The sequence below is a fragment of the Ambystoma mexicanum genome, chromosome 2p, assembly GCF_040938575.1.
Source record: "Ambystoma mexicanum isolate Mex_15411 chromosome 2p, UKY_AmexF1_1, whole genome shotgun sequence".
Lineage (NCBI taxonomy): Eukaryota > Metazoa > Chordata > Amphibia > Caudata > Ambystomatidae > Ambystoma > Ambystoma mexicanum.
Genome location: NC_090923.1, coordinates 1,047,412,825 through 1,047,428,351, shown reverse-complemented (window position 1 = coordinate 1,047,428,351; position 15,527 = coordinate 1,047,412,825). Strand labels below are relative to the sequence as shown.

At 49.9% G+C, this 15,527-nt stretch overlaps 1 protein-coding gene across 1 annotated transcript in view; it reads left to right on the top strand.

The window, feature by feature from the left end:
- Positions 1-15,527, top strand: part of CDCA5 (cell division cycle associated 5) — a 156,362-nt gene that overhangs the window by 105,180 nt on the left and 35,655 nt on the right. The gene's annotated exons all lie outside the window — the stretch shown is intronic.

Sequence of the window (15,527 nt, the reverse complement as noted above, 5' to 3'; positions counted from 1 at the left end):
ACATCCGAAGGCACCAATGTGACCATCACTAATGCAGCTGTTGGCAATATGTCCTAGTTTTGGTTGAAATAACTTTGGTCACACAATTATTGTGGCTCAAATGCAGAGGAAAAAAAAGGTTTTCGTTGGAACCATGCCTTCCCAAGCCTGCAAAAGTTCATACGAGTACCATGTGTTAGAAATGTCTTCCATTAAATTAATTTTTCAATTCTGGCATTTCTAACATTTTGCTGTAAACGGTTAATGCAGTGTTTTCAGAATACTGGTTTATTTGCGGGTTTGGAAGTTAATGTAAATTTAAGTCATTCCGGATATTCTTTTGAAAATTCGCATAACGTGTACATTGGGGTTAACGCATCTTACCAAGAAATGCATAGCTTTATTTAAATTTTAAAAAAGCATTTACTATATTAAAGGTTTTGGTTCACAACACAACTTATTGCCGTCGTCTCAAACATATTCTACCTTAAAAGTAGTTTGTGACACTTACAAAACACATACTTCTCATATGCTACACATTTTTTAATTCTAAATAAACCTATAAATTCAGCTAAAAAGATACACATGCCACAGCACCACCCAGTGCCCATCCCTGGAAGTTCAATAGCTACTGAGTTATGCTTGTGGCTTGTTAATTGAAATTGCCCGTTATACTCTCGCTTTTAAGGTAGAAGGGAGTTTAATGCATTTTTAAACCCAGCATTATGTTTGTGTTTTTATATTGGCATACAAAATCTGTATCCTTTTTTCATATGGTGAAGCAGTGGATGAGGGAACAGGTGAGGTGGCATAAGGGAGAACGGATTCTCACGATTAGTTTTTAAAAAAAATGTTTTACGCATAGTGAAAGGTGAGATGGAAAACCTTTTTTGAAGTCTATTGCTATACTTAACTCAGAATTGTCATTTTAGTACAAAGTATATAAAACCTAAATGAAGGCATGAAACATGTATTTTGAAATTAACACGTGGAACAGCTCGGAGTTAACCTTTTCCACCCCACAGCAAAAAAGCTCCCATGATGTCCCAGCCTCAGCCCTGTTCCAAGTGACACCCATCATTTAAAATTATTAGATTGAAAATTAAATCTGCCCAAAAAGAGTAAGAACCTCCCTGTATTAAAGTACTGCCACATGTGTGCTATTACCATCGCCATGACAAGTCACTTGGCTAGAAGTTCTTGTGTGGGAGAAGGTTACTCTTCCATTACAACAGTCATGTCCGCCCACCCCTTTTAAACCACCGTCCTTTTTTGGGAGGGGGGTGGGGGCTAAAATTGGCAGCAGAACAGGCTTGATCGCTTCACTTAATGTTTAGTATACCTAGACATAGAGCCGAAAGTGTCTATCTTTAAAACTTCCCACTAATAATATAAAGGGAAGGCCTACCTCTCTTCTACCTCAGATGAGGCCAGAACTAGGGGCCACCACTATTGCAGACCTTTTTGGAAAGGGTTCAATCTTCTCCGTTTCCATAGTAGTCTTAGTTGTGGGTGGGCACTCTTGTTCTACTTTGCTGCCAATGTTGGCTGTGGTGATGGAGCCTGGCATCACTGTACCCATAAGAGTGGCACGCATCCTGGCTGTCGCCCCTTGCATGCAGTCCATCCCTGGCCACAGAACCGCTATGGGACTCAGGAGTGGTGCTTATGTTTAATTAACGCAGCAGTTGCTTTTGCTGCAGCACAGACTGCAATAACCAGCCTGCCTGCCCAACTCCGAGCAGCGCAGACCAAACAGAATCTGGCTTATCTTTGTTATCAAAGGCTTTATAATTACGACGAATCTGTGAATTAATACATGCACTGCTCCAGAGGTAGAGACAGTCTTGCTCACTGAGATGTCATTTAGCAGTTTACACAGAGGAGTCCTGATCACCAAGAGGGTTGAATGAAATGGAGGGGGTGGGGGAGAGACGTGCGTGCAGAGAGCCCATTAAAGGAGCATTTATCAGACACTTGGTGCCTCCATCCATGGGACGTTCTGGATATTGTCACTGCTGATTGTGCGTCAGATCAGCAGTTGATATTTGTGGAAGGGTCAAGTGTGGTGGTCAAATAAGATGACTGAAGTGCCCAAGTGGAGGAAGGAAGTGTTCAATGCATTGGACCGACCAGCAACCTTCAGCACCATTGACCATGGCATCCTACTTGAGATTGGGGGGGATGGGTTTTTAAAATTCAGCCATCTGGTGGTTCCATTTGTGTTTTTTAAAAAGAAATTTTAAAAAGAAATTGCTGAATAGAGCAAACATCTCGATTCCCTCCATAGAGATCCTTTGAACAGAAAAGTACATGTGAAGTACCCAGTGGTCTACACGATCACCTGACTTGTTTAATAGAAATAATTCCTTCGATGCAATTACTGATTAGCCACATTATGCTCACCATACTCCGCTGATTAGACTACACCTGCTTCCAGCAGACTGATAGCTGTATAACTTGTAATTTAAACAAAATATAAAAGCAAACAAAACGGATCCCTGATTGTTGGGGCTCTAGAAAACGCCAATCTCTGGTCCTTGGATACTTGGCTGGAAGGAAGATCCCCGGCACCAGTGTTGAAAGTTTGAAAAGACGGAGTAAGGATCCATGTTGTCCCCTGCCACTAGCTCTCTAGGTGTCAGTGGTAGCCAAAGCAGACTTATTTGCACTTTCCATTGGAAAGGATTTACCTTTTGTTAGGATTCTCATACAAGTAAAAGGTACTTTGTCCCTTGTTAATATCCAAAGTAGACTTTTCACATTGTGTACATACCTCGGTACCTAATAAAAAGCAATGTTCAATCGTTGCTTCCAGTGGAGAGGTACTCAAGTGTGCTTGTTCTTGCAAACAATGTGGTCACCATGTTTTATATCAAAAAGCAGGGAGCATCAGGTCAGTGGCTGTGGCCCTGGCAGTTCACCTTATTGAGTGGTCCCTGAGGAACAAAATTACTTTATAGGCGACGGGAGAGGGCCTCGGGTGTATGTTTTTGCAACAGAAAAGAGCAAGTGCCGCTTCAATGCCTCTTGGGAGTGGGGTTGGAGGGTAGGGGGTGCACACACTTGATCTCCTGGAACAACCTGTTTTCGTATGTGTTCCCTCCACTTCCTTTAGTCTCCCAAGGTCCTGTTGAAATTACAGGCTTCCAGAAGGTACGAAAAAACACTTGTTGCTCCCGCTGCAGAAGCATTGGCTGTCCGACCTTCCGCTTATGGCATGTGGACCCCCTCCCCTATGCACTATATTCAATGCACTTACTCTATCAGAAATGTCATCAGACCTAGTACGCAAGTAGCTTGTTTGTTCCTCCCCATCCCCAACCCTTTGTCAATCTCCAGTACTACCAGGAATGGCGTCAGGCCTAGTACGATAGTCACTTGTCTGTTCTCATCTCCTAACCCCCCTTCCCTCTCTCCCCCCTTCCTATCATTGTCAAAGCTCTTGTTTGAAGGGATTGGTTCCTTCGACGTATTCCACATCTATGATAGGTAATCACCAGAGCTGTGCTGCTTCGGAAATGTTTTCTGCGTCGATGACGTCGATACGCTGTCCTCGAGGGCCTCCTTCGACCCGACGTCACCGTATTATATAAGTGTGACGCACGACGCCTTTAGCCTCAGTTCCATTTTTTTCCGCGAACGTGTTTGGTTCGGAGATCTCGGCGCGCCTCGGTTCTTCTGATTCTATCAGTTCTCCGAACTTGGTTTGTGAAATTATCATGTCTTCTTCTACCCTGCGGTCGGGATTCAAGAAGTGTCGGGACTGCAGTTTCAAGATGTCACTTACAGACCCGCACAACGTCTGCCTCTGGTGCCTCGGCGAGGACCATGCCACCGATGACTGTGACGAATGCCAGTCTTTGACGTCAAAGGCCTTGCGGGAGCGAAAGAAGAAACTGTCGGTAGGTAGGGTTTCCAAGCCGCATAAGTCAAAATCCGCTGGGCTTTTGACCGACTATTCGAGGGGCGACTCTCCGCATCGCCGTCGTAACTCCAGGGGGTCTCGGTCCCGGAGTGGTTCCCGCCATTCCTCTGCCTCTTTGAGGCACTCGTGGAAGAGCCGTCACCGGTCTCCTTCCTCGTCTGAGCACTCCGCCAAACGGCGGGTAGCTTGTCCTACCAAGCATTCCTCTCCTGTGGAATGGGACGCATTTCATAAGGAAATGTTAGCGATTTTTGAGTGGCAGGGCTCTGTTCCGTCCGCGCCTTCGAGAGAAGCTGGCAAGGAACGTGCTAGGGCCACCGTTCGCACGCCTTGGGGCTCGGGCGGTCAGCGCGATCACCGGGAACCTTCGAGGTCCCGGTCGGACAAGGTGGATTGCTCTAGCCATGCCCGCTCCAGGTCCTCGACGCCCTCGAGACTGGTAGAGCCTGTGAGGTCTTCTAAGAAGACGTCGACCCCATCAGCGCCATGTCCGTATAGGAACTCTCTCGAGGCTCCGCCTCAGAGGAAGTCATGGGCGCCGAGGCCATCGAAGGACACGCTCGGGGCAGCGCTCCCGAGGTCTCTGTCGAAGCCTTCGGCGCCACGCTCTACTCAGATTTTTCTCGACGCCCTCAACGCCTTTTTTGGAGGCTTAACCGGACGTACCCCATGCATTGGTGGAAACTCTGAAGAAGGCAGTAAGGGCTGTATTTGAGCCTTTTTCTGTGCCCTCATCCAGGGATTTATTCCAGCTTCTGGATTACATCTCTGAGGTGGATTAAGGGTCTGAGGAAGGTTTGGTTCCTGATGACCTGTTATCTGGTCATAGCCAGTTGGAAGACCTGAGTCAGTCTTTGCACGATGCCAGTGGTCTTGATACCTCCCCGGAGGTTGAGTTTGGCAGGCCTGAGCCTGGTACGCATGCTGAATCTTCATACAGGCGACTCATGTTGAGGGTGACTGAGTACTTGGGCTGGTCTGCACCACCAGTGGATTTTCTGCAGGATGACCTGACAGATCTCTTTGACCAAGGTCCGCCCACTGACCCGGTGCTGCCATTTCATATGTCTTTACAGAGAAGGCTGGCGGCGGCTTGGACTGCTCAGGAGAGTCTCCTGGCTGTGAGCAAATCGTTGCCGAAAAAATACCGTCCAGCCAGTAGCGACCCCTGCTACTTGACTACGCACCCCACTCCAGAGAGTTTGGTGGTGCAGGCAGCTATGGCCCCAGCAAAGCAGGCGTCGTACCCAACCATCCCTCCTGATGGGGACGACAAACGTTTTGATGGCTGGGCGAAGAAAGTGTTATCTTCAGGGGGTATGGCATTACCGGCAGCCAACTCTGTGTGTGCCTTAGCACGTTTCACTCACACTCTGTGGAATTGTGTGCCTTTGGCGGCTGAACATATTCCCGAAGGGGAGGGGCGGGATGGTTTTCTTGCCCTCGTTCAGGATGGCAAGGATGCCATGTGTGAATCCGTTCAGTCGGGTTTGGAGATGGCAGACTGTGTCAGCTGGTCCATGGCGGTGAGCACCATGATGCGCAGAGTTGCGTGGTTGCGGAATACGGGGTTTGCTCCTGACGTACAAGCCCGGCTTCTCAACATGCCCTTTGATGGTGTCCATCTTTTTGGCAGCAAGGCTGACGAGAACCTTGAGAGGTTGCAGACCTCCAAAGCTGCAGCAAAGTCGTTGATCGCTGCAGTTCGCTAACCTCCGCCTTTTCGTCCTAGGGGACAGCAATGGAGGGGAGGTTCCTTTCGATACTACGGGCCACCGTGGGATTACCAGAGGTGGACAACAGGGTACTCGAGGTGCCATGGCCACTCAGGCAGTTGCCTCTTTGCCCTCAGGCACTGCCGCAGCAGCTTCAGCTCAGTCATGAGGCCATGTCCCATGGTTCGCCGGTTGGGGGAAGGCTGGCGCAGCATCTTGTAGAATGGCGTGCCATTACTTCAGATGTGTGGGTTCTGGAGATCATAGCCCACGGCTATTGTCTTCTTTTCCGGCAGAGGCCTCATGTCAATCCACCAGGGAATCTCTCTTTGAAGAGTCCGGATCCGTTCCTTGCGCAGGAAATCGAATCCCTGCTGGAGAAAGGCGCCATAGAACTGGTGCCTGTAGCGGAGAGGAACAAGGGATGGTCTGCCCCATATTTTTTTATCCCGAAAAAAGACTGGGGATTGAGACCCATCATGGACTTGCGTGGTTTGAACAAGCTCCTCAGGAAGGACAAGTTCAAGATGGTTACTCTCTCTCTCAAGTCCTCCAGGCCCTTCAACTTCAGGACTGGTTGGTGTCTCTAGACCTCAAGGACGATTACTTTCATGTGCCGATTCATCCCAAGCACAAGAAGTACCTGAGGTTCGCGGTTGGCGACTCGCATTTTAAGTTTCGGGTCCTGCCGTTTGGATTGACCTCCGCCTGAGGGTCTTCACCAAGCTCATGGTGGTGGTGGCAGCGTATCTCAGGAAAGGGGGGGGGATTCACGTCTACCCCTACCTGGACGATTGGTTGATCAGGGCACGCACTCCCGAGCAATCCCTGGATCATCTGTCGGTCACCTGCCACTCCCTTCACATGCTGGGCTTCTCCCTCAACTTAAAGAAGTACCACTTGACACCTACCCAGCGGCTCCAGTACATCGGAGCAGTGCTCGACACCTCCCTGGGGTTGTGTTTTCCTCCCCAGGTGAGGGCTCATCACATTCTGCAGATGGTGAACAAGTTTCAACATGCCCAGAGTCTCCCGGCGTTCGAGTTCTTGAGGTTGCTCGGCCTCATGGCATCCTGCATTCTCCTGGTGCCAGTGGCCAGGCTATGGATGAGGTCTATGCAGTGGGCTCTCAAGATGCAGTGGTCACAGTCCTCCGGCAGGATGTCGGATCCCGTTCAGGTGCCGCCCTCGGTCGCCCAGGATCTTCTGTGGTGGGCCGTCGAAGGCAATCTGATGAAGGGGGCTCCATTTTGGCTACCCTGGGCGTAGGTGATGATTGTGACGGACGCATCCCTCACTGGATGGGGAGCTCATGCCAACGAGTTGACAGTCAATGGTCATTGGTCTCTGTCCGAGTCCAGACTCCATATCAATCTGTTGGAGCTGAGGGCCGTCAGGCTAGCCCTGAAGGCTTTTCTGCCGTATGTGCGGGGGAAGACTGTCCTGATTCTGATGGACAATATAGTGGCCATGCACTACCTCAACAAAAAGGGGGGGGGGGGGGCAGGGTCTCTCCCTCTGTGCAGAGAGGCGATGCAGCTCTGGTTCTGGGCCATCCAGCTGGAAATTTCGATCACGGCAGTTCATCTGGCTGGAGACGAAAACACGGCGGCGGATGCTCTGAGCAGGCAGAGCACGGTCTCTCACGAGTGGTAACTGGCTCAGGAGATTCTCCTAGAGATCGTCGCCCTTTGGGGGACACCACAAGTGGATCTCTTCGCCACCAGTGTCAACCGGAAGTGCGAAAGATTCTACTCGCGGGAATTTCCTCCAAAAGGAGCCTTGGGGGACGCGTTCGTAGTGGAGTGGTCCTTCCCACTGCTGTACGCTTTTCTTCCAGTCCCTCTCATTCTGCATGTGCTGCGGAGGTTTCAGAGGTTCGGTTCCCGAATGATCCTCATTGCTCCGGCATGGGCCAGGAGAATGTGGTACCCGGACCTTCTCGACATGTCCATCTGCCCTCCACGCCGTCTTCCCTACCGAGACGATCTGCTCTCACGGGAGGAGGGGGGTCAGGTTCTCCATCCAGAGGTCAAGTCACTCAACCTTCATGCTTGGCTTCTGAAAGGTTGAGGTATAAGGATTGGGACCTCCCTCCAGACGTGATGGAGGTGTTGCTTTCGGCCAGGAAGGCCTGCAACAAAGTCCCTGTACCGTTGACATTCTGCGACTGGTGCAGGGTTAAGAATGTGGATCCTTTTTCATGTGCCATTCCTGTGGTTCTGTCTTTTTTTTGCTTTGCCCACAAGGGCCTGCAAGTGGGTACCATTAAAAGTTACATGGCGGCGCTGTCCATATTTAAGCGCTCGTCTGAGGAGTGTTCTTATTTTAAAATTCGTTTGATTTCTCAGTTTCTGAAAGGGCTGACTAATGTGTTCCCACTGTCTCCTTTCCAGGTGCCCAGTTGGGGTTTGAACCTGGTTCTAAAATTCCTCATAGGAGCTCCGCTTGAGCCTTTACATTCTTGGCCTTTGAGACTGTTAACCTTGAAAATGGTATTTTTAGTTGTGGTTACTTCCGCTCGCAGAATGAGTGAGTTGCAAGCACTTTCCGTTAAGCCACCCTTCACAGTGTTCCATAAGGACAAGGGTTGTCCTTAGGGTTCGTCCTTCTTTTCTTCCGAAAGTTATGTCGGAATTTCATTTAAGCCAGAAGGTCATTCTTCCGCCGTTCTATCCTCCTCCGCATCCTGGTAAGGAAGAGGAGAGGCTCCAAAGGGGTTGGATCATAGGAGAGCTTTAAGTTTCTACATCTCACGCATGTCCGGGGTCAGAGTGGACGATCAGCTCTTTGTAGGATACGCTGGAAGGCGTTTGGGACAAGCTGTTACTAAACAGACTTTGTCTAGATGGATTATCCTGACAATTTCTGAATGTTAGCGCTTGGCGGGTAAGGACCCTCCGGTAGGCTTACGGGCCCATTCTACTAGGAGTGTGGCTGGCTCTACTGCCCTGCAGAGGGGTGTTCCCATTCGTAACATTTGTGAAGCAGCCACATGGGCCTCTGTCCATACTTTTGTAAAACACTACTCCCTGGATTCTATCCATGGGCAAGATTTGGCCTTTGGCTAGGCGGTCCTCTATTCTGTAATTTAATTGGAAATTCTAAATTCTTTTCCCACCTCCTTACGTTGGTACTGCTTTGGGAGTCTGTCATAGATGTGGAATACATCGGAGGAACCAATCCCTTCGAAGAACAAGTTACTTTCTTACCTGGTAACGTTCTTTCGATGGGATTGTTCCGACGACTTATTCCACATCGCTCCCTCCCTACCTGCCCCTCTACAGAATTCCAGCTTTCGTTTCCGCAAGGCTTTTTGTAGTCATTCTGGCAGAAGATTGGTGCCACAAGTTCTGGGGAAAAAACTACAACTGAGGCTACGGGCATCGTGCGCCCTACTTAGAACATCCGGTGACGTCGGCTCGACGGAGGCCCTCGAGGACAGCGTATCGACGCAGGACGCAGACGCCGAAAAATTTTGCGATGCAGCACAGCTGTGGTGATTGCCTGTCATAGATGTGTAATAAGTCATCGGAACATCCCATCGAAAGAACGTTACCAGGTAAGAAAGTAACTTGTTCCACTATCTGAAATGTCGCCAGTCCTAGTACAATAGTTAATTTCACATTCTTAATGTCTCACGGCCTTGTGAGAATGTCATTTTATTTTCAATTGCTCCCTCCCTTGCCTTGAAGCACTTTGAAACGTGTAAAGGTACTATACAAATTATTCATCATTCATTCATTCACTCCAGCCAAGACTGGCGTCCCCCTGCCCACAATGTTCCTTGTGAACTGGCACCTGATAAGTTAACATGCAGTGATCTCGTCCTTTATGAGGGTAACCTTGGTGTTATGGCAGCTGCCTGGAAGAATGGCCCTGCAAGGCATAAAATGAGCAGTGTGGCATAGCAATTTGTTAAGCAATTCTGTAGGTTTACTACTTAAATCGACACTTGGCTAGCTATGCTAGCTATTTAAATTACCCCGTTCAATGAAAGCGCAGCTCACTGTGCATTCTTCTCTTGACCTCGGGGCTCTCTTCACCCTCTTTTCTCTCTTAACTAAAGGTTCAAAGGGACTAATGGAGAGGCAGAGTCCAGCAGTTATCATCTCCACAAATCGCTTAAGTGCCAAAGGCCTGTGTGAAAGTGCTAGACAAGAAAAAGTTATTTCTTTTGTAAATAATTGCAAACAAGAAGTAATCAGGATGATACTTTTATTAAGCAAATTATATCCTTTTTGGTAAAGACCAGTGTGTTAACTTTTTTTTTTTAAAAAGACAGTCCTGCAATTCCATTATTAAAAATGTAAGTTGTTAGATAATGCACAATTACATGACTGCTGCTTTAAAACATTGCATCGAGTCCTTGTTTTGCATTAAAGTTTAGGTTAGTGTATCTAAATCTTAGTGTCATCTATATTTAGTTTCGTTGTGGAAGATGAATCGTATTGAGGAATGTACACTTGAATATGTACATGATCACACTTCCAAATGCTTTTGATGGCAAACCTAGTGCTGTGACCTGCTGGTTGCATTCATCTGTGCAACGGGTGCTCAACCTAGGAGCTGATCCCAAACTCATTGTTGTTCTATCTCATCACCCTGTTACTTTATACCAGCTGTGAGATGGCCGCAAACTACAATATTCCACCTAGTTTGCCCTGTTCTCTGCCTGCTAAGCCATCCACTCTGCTTAGTCTTTTTTCTTTCCTCTTACATAATGAATACGCAAAGTGAACTAGATGTTTACACAAAATAATGATGAATACTTTCATCCAGTCTGTATATCTATTGATATACTGCAATACCATGCACTGTAGTTCTCCAGCATGGGGTCTGGCATGGATTCACATGCTCATGAATATTCCCCGTCGTCAGGCTGGGAATACACGGTAAAGAAAAAATCAGTTTCAGTTTAGTTTCTGAACTATCTTTCTACTAGTAACCAATCACTAGTCTCTGGTTCATACTGCCCCCAGCCAATGACTGCCCTCTACCTAAGCCCCTCCTCTGGCAGCCATCTTTAGATTTTTACCGCACGTTCAAGTGTTGGGAGTCCTCGTGCTATAGCTCTCGAGTTTTTACTGCGTTTTGCGATTTTTCAAAGAGTTTACTCTATTTTTTTCAGTCAATCGAGCCTCAAGCTCCGTTTCTACTTCCGATACATGGGGACCCGTTTCGGATATTCCTACGCCCCTCAAGGGCAATTTTTCGTCGAGTTTCGCTTCTTGGGGGATTCTGGAAGATCTTTGAGGTCTACCCTGCGTGGATATGGCCCAGGACAACGGAAACACGACACCCGGATCCAGCTTTTCAGGAGCTGCGCTGGATGCGGATTACATAATGTCTTCAAGGAAGATGAGCACTCTCGGTGCCTCTACTGCCTTCACGATGACAAATCGCACGTGGAAGAGGACTGCTTTTTGTAAGAATATGTCTGAACGGACAATGAGGGATCGTCCAACTCGACTCACCAACTGGCTGGAGGGGAAGAGCCCAGCAACAGGTGAGAAGAAGTCCGAGCGGTCTTCAAAGACCTTTGAGGGTGCTCCGGCGACAGGCGCCCAACAGAAGGCAAAGCACCGGGAGCGCCGATGGGTCGGGCTCTTTGGCTGCCAGACAGGGTGCGATGTCCCCGACGCCATCAACCACGAGCCAACGCTCTGGCTCGGGGAAAAGGAAGTCTGAAAACCCGGGTAAGCTTCGGGAGAAGTCCCGGTCGATCACGATGGCGGCTGAGGGGGCGCGAGGCGGCGACCCTCCCCCCCCCCCCCCCAAGGTGAAGGCCTCAGGCACGCCCAAAGTCGCGAAGGCCCCGATTCACCCGGCTAAGGCCTCAATTGAGGGAGTCGTGGCGGCCCTGGCGAAGCCTGCAGAGGCTATCCCAGTGGAGGTGACCTCTGGGCCTAGAGTTTCCCTGCCACCATGGAGGTAATCCTCTTTTCAGCCAATCAATAAGACCCCCGTGAAACCCTGGGCAGAGAAAGAGGGGGGGGGCACGGTAGACAATACGGACACAGATGCCACCTCTGAAGATGAGCTGGCTGGCGTCACAAAGATCCTGGACAAGAAGTTCGAGGAGGTCCGGTCCTACGGGAGGAATCCCGACGAGGTGGACGAAGAAAGCAACTGTGGTGCCGACGAGGAGCCTCGGACCGTGGAGGAGACTGAGGATCCTATTCCCCAACCGTCGCTCCCGGCGCCTATGCCACAAGACCACTCGGGAGTGATCTTGATGGCTATTCAGGCCTTGTGTATGGAGATGAGGACAAGGTTGCCCTCACCCCCAGCGGACGATCCAGCGGAGCCTGGACCGTCAGGAAGCCCACCGAGCAAGCACAGGCAAATCTATCCCCCCTCCTTCTGTCCAGCCTTCACAGCCTTCACAGCCTTCACCTCCTTCTCCTCCACCGAGGGATGAGATGGGAACGGAGACGGCGACGATGGTGGTGACGATGAAATGGACCTCCCATCACCACCCGCTCAGGGCCCCACCACCCCCCTGAGGAAATTGGCTCCTTCCACGCCATGATCGCCAGGGCATCTGAGCTCTTTCAGCTCTGTCCAGAAGAACAGAAAAAGGAGGGCTTCCTCTACCAACGGCGGGAGGCCAAGAGGAAGACTGTTCTCGCAGTCCCGTTACTGGACGACATCTGGGACGAGGCCTGTTGCTCCTGAAGAACCCGTCCACGGCCCCTGCTAAGAGAGACTGGTACGAGAAGAAGTACCGGGTCCCGGACTCTGCTCCTATGTGCCTCAGGGCACAGCTGTCCCCGGATTCCGTGGTCTCCGCAGTGGCCAAGAAGAAAGGGTGGGGGCGACGGCTTCAACTTCGACATCCCCGCCGGACGGCGAGGGAAAGAAGGTGGACGCCATGGAACGACGGGTTATCTCGTCAGCGGCGACTACTTTTAAAGCGGCCAACGCCCTCGCGATCGTGGCACGCTATGACAGGGAGCTGTGGTTAAAGATCGCTCCCCTGCTGGACTTCCTCCTGGACGACGAGGGCTGAGGCCCTAGAGATCCTACAGGAAGGTGAGGTGGCGTCGGACCACACCATTATGGTGGCCACGGACATCGCCGACACCGACTTTGGTCAGATGGGCAACGGCTTTTGTCTTCGCCGGCGCGGTTGTGTCATGATGCCTACCTCTTAGGAGCCAGGTCCGACCCAGCAACCCCAGAGGCAGGCATCATTTCCCCAAGGGAAGTGCCAGCGGGCCCAAGCTTGGGGCCCTTTGGACACAGTCCTGGCGCCTTAGGCGCCAGGCTCATGTTGGACCCCTGTCCTGGCGCCTTAGGCGCCAGGCTTATAAAGCTAGACATGTGTTCAAGTCTTTTAAGGTGCACTTACCTGATGCAGACCATGCTGCTACATCCAGGCCCTCTTGAGGCCTGAATGGAACTACTTTACCTGTGGTACTACTTTCCCCTGGGTGTGGTCGGGGAAGGATACATACCTGATCGGTGGAAGGATACATACCTTGAACTTCTTCCAAAGCTATTTAAACAACGCCCGATCAGCAACTCACGCTTCGCGTTGTTCTGCTCCTCGCAGCTGGACGCTCACCGTGTCAGCTCCTGCATCTGGACTTCAGCCACGCCTGTCAGCACCCTGGGTCACCTGCTAAGAGAGAATTGGAGAGAAAGAAGACCTTACCTGCTAAAGCTGCATCACGGAGACTTCACACCGACGATCCTGAAAGGGAAGACATCATTTTGAAAGCATTTCGTTTCGATCGCTGCAGCGCTGCATTTCACTCACCTTTCCTGGGCACCTCCATCTTCAGCAGCGATCATCCGGATCTGCAGCCACTTCCCAGAGCCTAGAGAGAAAAAGACAAGAACACAAGGTGGTGAGAGAAGGAAGGGAATAGGAAAAGCTCAGTTTCCTTCTAAGACTTACCTGTTGGGTCATTCCCATTTCATTTCGGGTCCTGCTGCTTCCTGGCATTCTGGACCCCGGCCCCTATGGGGAAAAAAGACAAAGACATTGAATGAGCGAATGCAAAGACATTACCCGAACGCTCATCCAGAACTTACCTGTCATTTACTGGAACTGCACGTTTCACTTCGGGTCGGCGCCATATCTCCGGCATTCCGAACCCCGGCCCCTAAGGGGAAAAAGACATAAGCGTTAGCGCTTGCAGCAATAAGACAATGAATAGTCAAGCTTATTTGAACTCCCATCAAACCTCAATCCAGTGAAGTAACTGGGTTTCAACGCGCCCCTGCATCAGAAGCAGGATGGAGAACTCATCCTTCCAGACCCTAAGGTGAGACTTCACGGGGAGTCGAGGAAGGGTATCGTGGAGGGTTGGAAGGGAGTGGGAGGCTTGAGCATTATTCTGTCAGTAGGTAATGCTCCCTTTTCACGCACAGGGGAATATTCCTGTGAGCCAGTGAGTCCATCTTCAGAGTCCTGCTCTTCACCATAGAAGAAGCATCAGCACTCGAAGCCAGACCTGCGCCTCAGTGGGAATCAGGTGAGCGTGACAGAACGCGAAGCCTACACACAATTTCCCACCCGGGCGCTATGGAGACTTCCGAGACAGATCAGCTGGCCCAGCTTTTGGGGGAATTACGGGCAGAAGTGCACTCAGCCCGCCAGGAGACTAACGCTCTCAAAAGAGAACTGATCCTATCCAAGGAAAGAACAGATGACCTGGCCAAAAGGTTATTGCAGGCCCAGGCAGGGCGCACTCCTTTACCTAATTCCGGAGATACTTCCACATCAATGGGTTTGAATAACCCGGTACAAATCAATCTACCTGGACACATGCCTTTGGCCCCGCCTGAACGTTTTGCGGGGGATCCCAAGAAATATGCCGTCTTTATGAACCAATGTCGTTTACACTTTCTATGCAGACCCGGGGCCTTCCCTAACAACCAGACCAAGGTAGCCTTTATACTATCTTACCTCAGTGGCAGTGCTGCCGATTGGTCTATTCCATTGGTAAATCAGGATGATCCCATTCTCCAGAATTTTCAGGGTTTCCAGGCCAGCATGGAAAGATTGTTTGCTCGACACTCTCAAGGACAGGCCCTTGGATAACGAACTGCTATCCTTACGACAAGGTAATCAGTATCTTCTGTCCTACGTTTCCACCTTTAATAGACTGGTTGTGGAAACTGGATGACCAGAAAACAAAAGGATCACATTGTTTCATCGAGGCCTGCGCGGAGAGCTTAAGGATGTTCTAGCTCAGATAGTAGATCCACCCCAGGTCTGCGCAGACTACATAGACTTGGTGGTTCAACTTGATCACAGACTTCAAAATAGAAAAGCAGATCGGTTCAAGTACGAAACCCGAGTACCGATCAAAACCCACGCTAACTCCAAGAGAACCGACGTATCCGAACCTATGCAAATCGGCGGTGTTAAAGGACCATTAACACAGAAGGAACGAGAGAGAAGGCGGCAAATGCTACTTTGCCTGTATTGCGGGACTTCCGGTCACTTTCTTTGAAATTGTCCGGTTAAACCACCTAAGGAAGGTGGTTGGAGCCACTGATAACGATTTATTGACACCTGATTCGGGAAACGACCTAGCTCGACAAGCGTAGGGGTCCGCTTGCCGAGCTTGAAAACAAACTCTTTGACCTCGCATTTTGTCATGCCAATGGTGCTCGTGGACCCAAAACAGCCTCAGCTGTTGCATGCTATAAAAGCATACATCGACAGTGGAGCTATTGGAAATTACATAGACCGTGAATTGGCTTCCAGGATTAAGCTCCCTCTCCGCCCGAAAGTAACCCAAGATGTCATTACTACAGTAGATGGAACCGAAATAGCCTCAGGGCCTGTAACGCATTCCACTGTTGAAATGACACTGGTGGGTCAGGATGGACATCGGGAAGCAATCGTGTTTAATGTGATCAAGGCCCCACAATTTCAAGTA